The sequence below is a fragment of the Prunus avium genome, chromosome 5 (genome assembly GCF_965620075.1).
Source record: "Prunus avium chromosome 5, drPruAviu1.hap1.1, whole genome shotgun sequence".
Classification (NCBI taxonomy): domain Eukaryota; kingdom Viridiplantae; phylum Streptophyta; class Magnoliopsida; order Rosales; family Rosaceae; genus Prunus; species Prunus avium.
The window spans coordinates 12,865,686-12,872,188 of NC_142288.1; the positions used below are offsets into that span (position 1 = coordinate 12,865,686).

The 6,503-nt window shown below is 37.6% G+C and overlaps 1 pseudogene; it reads right to left on the minus strand.

Moving 5' to 3' along the window:
- Positions 1 to 867: 867 nt before the first annotated feature.
- LOC148294339 (uncharacterized) lies at positions 868 to 3,694 on the minus strand (annotated as a pseudogene).
- Positions 3,695 to 6,503: the final 2,809 nt, after the last annotated feature.

The window sequence follows — 6,503 nt, forward strand, 5'->3', positions numbered from 1 at the left end:
TATGTGGGAGGGTAAGTTTGTAATTGAAATTTGGTTTGCAGATTTGAAATTTGGGTTGCTAAGTAGAAATTTGGACTGATGCACTTTTTTTCTTCTGTTTTTTATGTATCAATTTATTGTGAGAAATGTGCAGAATAGATGTAGATATTGGGAATGGGGTGGCCCACAAATGTGTGAGAGGTCGAAGCAAATTATACCTGGGCTGCTATGGAAAATAAACATGATGGAAGATGCAAAAAAGTCTCGGCCAAAGAAGCTGGAAAAAAACCCTTGGTTTTGGGTGTCTTGTTTATTGTTTGTGATAGTTGTGTGGTTGATGTATGGGAAAGGCAAAGACAATGAAGGATATTTGCCAGAGAAGCCTATGTAATCTGTCCTATAAATAAAGGGGAGAGGGAAAGACAAAGACAATGAATGAAATGCCGTGTATCAGTTGTGTTGCAAAGGTGTAATACATGGACTTTTGGTCTTTTTGTTGAATGTAATGGCATGTATGAGTTGTGTTTTGACAATTTTGTTTCCTATTGGCCAAAAGGAAATATAAGCAAGCAAGCGAACAAAAGTGTTGCAATACTATTAAACCAAAACATATCCATTGCAAGCAAAGATATCCATTACAAAACATCTGTTCCAACACGAATCCAAGCAGCACATATGTGTTCTAACTGTAATCCAACCAAAACATTTGTGTTCCAATACTAATCTATTGAAATCAGTTTGAGAATCCTAGGACCATATCAGCTACAAATTTATCAAAATCAAATGTTCCAAAACATATCCATTACATAAGCAGTCCTAATATTTTGGTGTTCCAAAAAACCAAAATCAGCCCGATGACCACATATGACCAAAATCAGCAAATCTCAACTACACTTTCCATGACCTTGGTCTTTTCGGTAGAGGTGCATTTTCTGAGTTTGGTTGAGAAGCATGCCCAATTTGAATTCCTTGTAAGGTAGCACCAGTTTGAGCAAGCTGCCTTGTTAGTTCATACACTTGCCCCCCTCTTCTCGCCTATTTGAATGACAAAAATAAGCAAATCAGTCCAAATTTGGTTTAAACATTTAATGTAATTATTGAAAGCAAATCAGTACATATGGTATTACCCCAAGCTTTGTTCTTCTAAATGGTCTATCTTGGATTGAAGTCTCAGCTTGCTCTGGTTGTCTAACAGGAACACTTGGCATACTTATTCCCCTTCCCCTGCCTCTAACTCTTATTGCCCTTCCCTTGCCTCTAGCTTGTTCCTTGAACAAAAAATAATAAAAAAGTTCATATCAACAGAAATAATCACAATAAAGGACCAACTTGCACCTTCAACAAAGTTCATATCAACAGAAATAATCACAATCTTCATACATGTCTTCCGCCTCTTTCTCCATTGTTGCCACAAGTTGCAGAATTGTGACCTTCACCTCCACAAGTTTTACGACAAATGACAATCCCATATCTCTTCAGCTTTGTTGCATTTTTTGGTATTTCATCAGGTTCCTTTTGCCAACTTGTTCTAGGCCTTCCTGGTTGTTTGTGGTAAAGAGGTGGCTTAATGGGTCTATGGCCTGTTTTTCTCTAGTATTCTTGACTAGGCATTGGAGATATATAACTCTCATAAGCCCTACCATATGCACCTCTTTTGTAAAGTGAATGCCCAAAGTCATAAGGGCTCTTTTCTATTTTGGCAATTGCAGCCATAGAATGTGAACAAGGGATTCCACATAAGTCCCACTTTCTGCAAGTGCACGTGTGCCTCTCCAAATCCACTATATACATCCCACCATGGATGTTATTAACTTGATATTTCCCCCCACCAGCATATGATGCTATGTATTGAGCACTCTCAGTTGTTAGCTTCTCAACAATTCCAAAAATCCTAGGACCAACATCATGTGTCCAAACAGTTTCTCTAAGTCTAGCCATTCTTAGCATCAAATAACTTCGAATTCTCTCTAGTAGTGTAAGAATTGGCTTATCCCTTGCTTCAATAATGGCTGAGTTAAAAGACTCACACAAGTTGTTAAGAAGCGTATCACACTTAGAATGAGTAGTGAAATGTGACCTACTCCAATGATTTGCTGGCCTTTTGTGAAGCCATCTGGAAGCTGCATCTGATTGAGATAACATCTTCTCCATTTCAGCTTCAAATGTGGGTATTGTAGTTGATCTAGCTGTTGCCCACAATCTTTGCTTCAATGCTAGTCCACTGTGACTAGCAATCTTGAAATTATTGTGGAGGTGCCTAACACAATGCCTGTGTTCAGCAGTGGGCATCAAATCCCTAATGACTTATCCCAAACCCTTTTGCTTGTCTGACATGAACTCCCAACCATTACCATTTTCACACCCAACATCAGCAAAGAAAATCTCCATGAACCATGTCCAAGTCTCGGTATTTTCTACTTCAACCACAACAAATGCGACAGGGTACATCCCATTATTCGCATCAATACCAACTGCAAATAAAATCTGTCACCATCAAAACCCACAACTGGCCTGCATCCTGCAATAATGCCCTTCTTCAATGCACCAAAATAGATATATATTCTTTTAATACTGGGTTGTCCCAATGCAAATCAGTCTTGACTAATACAGTGTTGCCTGGATTGTTTGTCTTCAACTCTTCACAGTAATCCCACAATTTTGCGTACTGTTCTTCAATACTTCCATGTATTCTCTCTTTAGTTATGCTGTTGGCTTTGTAAAACTGGTTTGCAGTGATATCTATGCCATAATTCTTCCTCACGATCTTCATGAAATTCGACACAGACATATTAGGATTATCTCTCAATTCCTCATCAAACCTTTGAGCAAGCCAAGAAGAAGTGGCAAACTTGGTCTTCTGCATCCTTCCACATGAATGCTTTGGTTGATATGTCTTGATCCTAGTAGTAGGCCCTTTGCCCAGATAAGATGCATATAGCAACCAATCACACTTGACATCCCTCTTTTCTTTACCTTTTTCTTTACCCTTTTCTCCACCATATTCTCCATTTTCTTCTCCACCATCATCTACAGCATTTTGTACACATTTTTGTCTTTTTTTTTTGTCTTTTTTTTTTCTTTTCTGCATTTCTTTTTCCGAAACCTTTTTTTCATCCTTTCCTCACCCTAACCCTGTGAGGGTCATTCTTCTACGACTAACCTTTTTCACACCTGTATTTTCATCAACTTCATCTTCCTCTTCTGAAACACTTAGAAGGTCCTCTGAATTGTAGTCATCACATGGAACTTCACCAGGTTCACTCTGTGGTTCTTCAGCAGCTTCATCCACTACATGCGTATCAAACCACTTGTCATCTTATGCTCCCTTTTGTTTCTCTTGTTCTTCATTTGTTTGCTCATAGTCACTATCTATGAATTGCAAGCGCTCTTCGTCATCATCCTCTGCATCAACATTTACAGCTTCTTCCTCATCTACCTGCTGCTCCTCATCTTCCTCTTCAGCTTCATCATTGGCATCATCAGCAATGTTCACATCATCTTGTACATCTACATGTATCAATTGTGGTTGAAGCAAATTTTGAAAGTTAAATACAGCTGCAAAGGCTTCATTATGTCTCTGTGGTTCTAGCTTTTCTGTGATGTACAAACCATGAACCCTTGATGCAGGTATCTCACACACAAACTCAAGCACATCCAAGTTGACTTTTATGTGGTTGTATCCTAGTGATTCAGCAACATCATATAAGTCCAGCATTGACAACTGATCTGTATTACAGTTGCCTACCCATTGGACAGTACCTTCCACATACTTTCCCTTTTTAAAATACCCCCCATGGTGAATTTCAATCGTAAATAACTCTGGATCACCTACAAACAACAAATAATTAACTCACCAACTTCAATTTACTACAACAAACCTACCAATCGGCACCAGCCTTTACTAACATCAACCACACACAGACAAACCAACGCACATGCTTTACTTTGGGACCACACTTTTCTATTCAAAAAGGAATCTTACAGAAAGGCAAGAAGATGGAAGAATCCAATTCTACTGACAACCTATGAAAAGAAAGGGAAAGTTGAAGACTTACTATACTTGGGAGCCTACCTACTACTCCGTACTTCGACAGACATCTTTCTTGGTCAATACAGGTGTGTTGCTTCAAGATTCGTATGATAACTTCATCGATTTGTCAACATCAGCCACTATGCAGCTCGATTTCGTGAAATCCCCAACTCCCCGAAACTTTCGAATGCTCTGATTTCACCCAAGCTTTGTTTTTTTTGTTTTTTTGTTTTTTTGGAAACTAACCTAGCCTCCTTCGGCTTTTGGATTTACACTGGGTTGACTTGCGTGGACACGTGAAAGGACCAAAGTGACCTCCAACTTCACGGCAGAATGGATGGAAAGTGCCAAATTCTGACGTCGAGAGGCACATTGGCAAAAACAAATAGATTGGGTCCTTAATTTTCTACACAAAAAAAAAAAAAAAGGATAGGGGGCTAATTGAAAGCAAGGTACAAATTCAGGGGGTAAATCACCAGTATACCTTAATACAAAATAATATGTACCTAAGCCACTATGTCAATACCATAGTATTGAGCAGTGTAGGCTATTTCGTTGGCATCCCCAACAATGATGCGAACAGAGAAGAGCAAATTTGGATTAATTTGTTGTTTGAGATCAATAAGAAATATCATTTCTTGGTTGCTCCAATCTCAACAATGTGCATTGATGTTAATGCCTCTATAATTGCAGTCAACTCCAACGTGCTCTTGCTTGATGCATAAGTTTGGGCAAAGTGTTGAGAAATGTCCTTTGATGTAGTATGTTGATTCCCAATATAGTGATTCAAACCCACTCTTTCTGCCATATGTTGCAGACAGAGGGCTAGTGGTGGGATCCATGTCTTCTTGTCCACTGTTGCCTAAGGAGAGGTGATGCTTGCTCTGATGGCGATAGATATGGTGATAGAACCTATAAAAAGTTAAACAGAAACTACAAAATTTCATTAAATACTGAAATTTTAAAAAACAAAAATAAAAAAGAAGCAAAGACCTTAAGCCTTATGGGTTGATCGCATATAGTGTTGGTGGAGAGAGGCTCGTACTTGTGTTGTAGAGGAGGCGGTGTTGTGGTGGTAGAAGGAGGACACAAATAGATCTAGGCATGAAAGGGGGACTACACTGTTGGAAATAGATAGAAAAAAAAATGAAGAAAAGCTTTATGGCCTCGAGTAAGTGATGCGCCTCTCATTAAAAAAAGATTAAAAAAAAGAAAAAAGATAACTCGTGGCTTTAATCTCTTTTATCTAGTGCATATTAAATGTTTTTTAATCTCTTATTTAGTAAAAATAAAAAATAAAAAAACATTTAGTCTCTTTAAAATAAAAAAAACTTTAGTTTGAATTTTATTAGAAAACAACGTTGGGAGTTGCAATATTTTATGGAATTTACATGTGTGTTGGAAACTTAAAACAAGTGTAATGTTTTTATTGATTTAAGTTACAATTAGTTTTGTATTTATTATATTTCAATCAATAGTCACCCGATGCGAATAATTACACACCAACAACAATAGTGAGAACAAAGCAAAATTATTGACCATGTACCCAAATATCACCAAAATCAATTTAGTTACAATGAAAACGTGAGAGAGAGTGAGAGAGGGAGGAGGTGAGTGTGGGGTAGGGTAGGAGTGAGTAGTGGGAATTAGTTGCATAGCCACATACTACCTATTAGTTTCTAGGTGAATTAGTTGCATAACCAAAAGAGCCATATGGATAGCCTATTTTCATATTTTGGTTACATAAAAATAAACTAATAAATGGTCTCAAGTTGTTGGTCATCAAATGAACAATAACATTTGACATTTTTAAGGGACAATTGTAACTAATATGTTATGGGGGTGCAATATTAGTGATTAGTGCTCAAATTGTTGTAGTGGAGTCAGTAGTTGTCGTCTCTCTTCAAATCTCTCATCGATGTTCTTGAAAAATTGCCTTGATCATTAAATGCTTCCAAATATGGGTGTTCAACCCTGGGTAGTCAACCCTCAATCTCACATGGGTGGTCAGCCCTCAATTTCAAATGGGTGGTCAACCCTCAATCTCAAATGGGTGGTCAACCCTCCATCTCTAGGGTGAAACCCATGAACTTGTCGGATGATAAATCCATGTTGGGTGGCAACCCTCAAATCAAACAAAAGAATAGGATATCCATGGGTATAGTTCTTGTTCAATAATCCTCTACCGAGCAAACATGAAAAAAATGAAACGCCAATTTTGGGGGTTTAATTCCACAACATGTGACAAGCAAGAATAGGTTTTACCCTTGTCTGTAGACTCTAGTTGATTCCCTATGTCTTACTGAGCTGCAAATAAAAAGTGAAACATAAACATACGAAGAATAAAACGTTGTGCATTGTAATTTATGTACTGTATTGTTGCGATTTCTGAAAATGCTTTATTGTTTTATTCTTTGTATGTTTAGGTGTAATGAAAAATTTGCAGCATTTTCATCAAATTATTGCAAATCAAAATAAGACAAAATTTATTTAG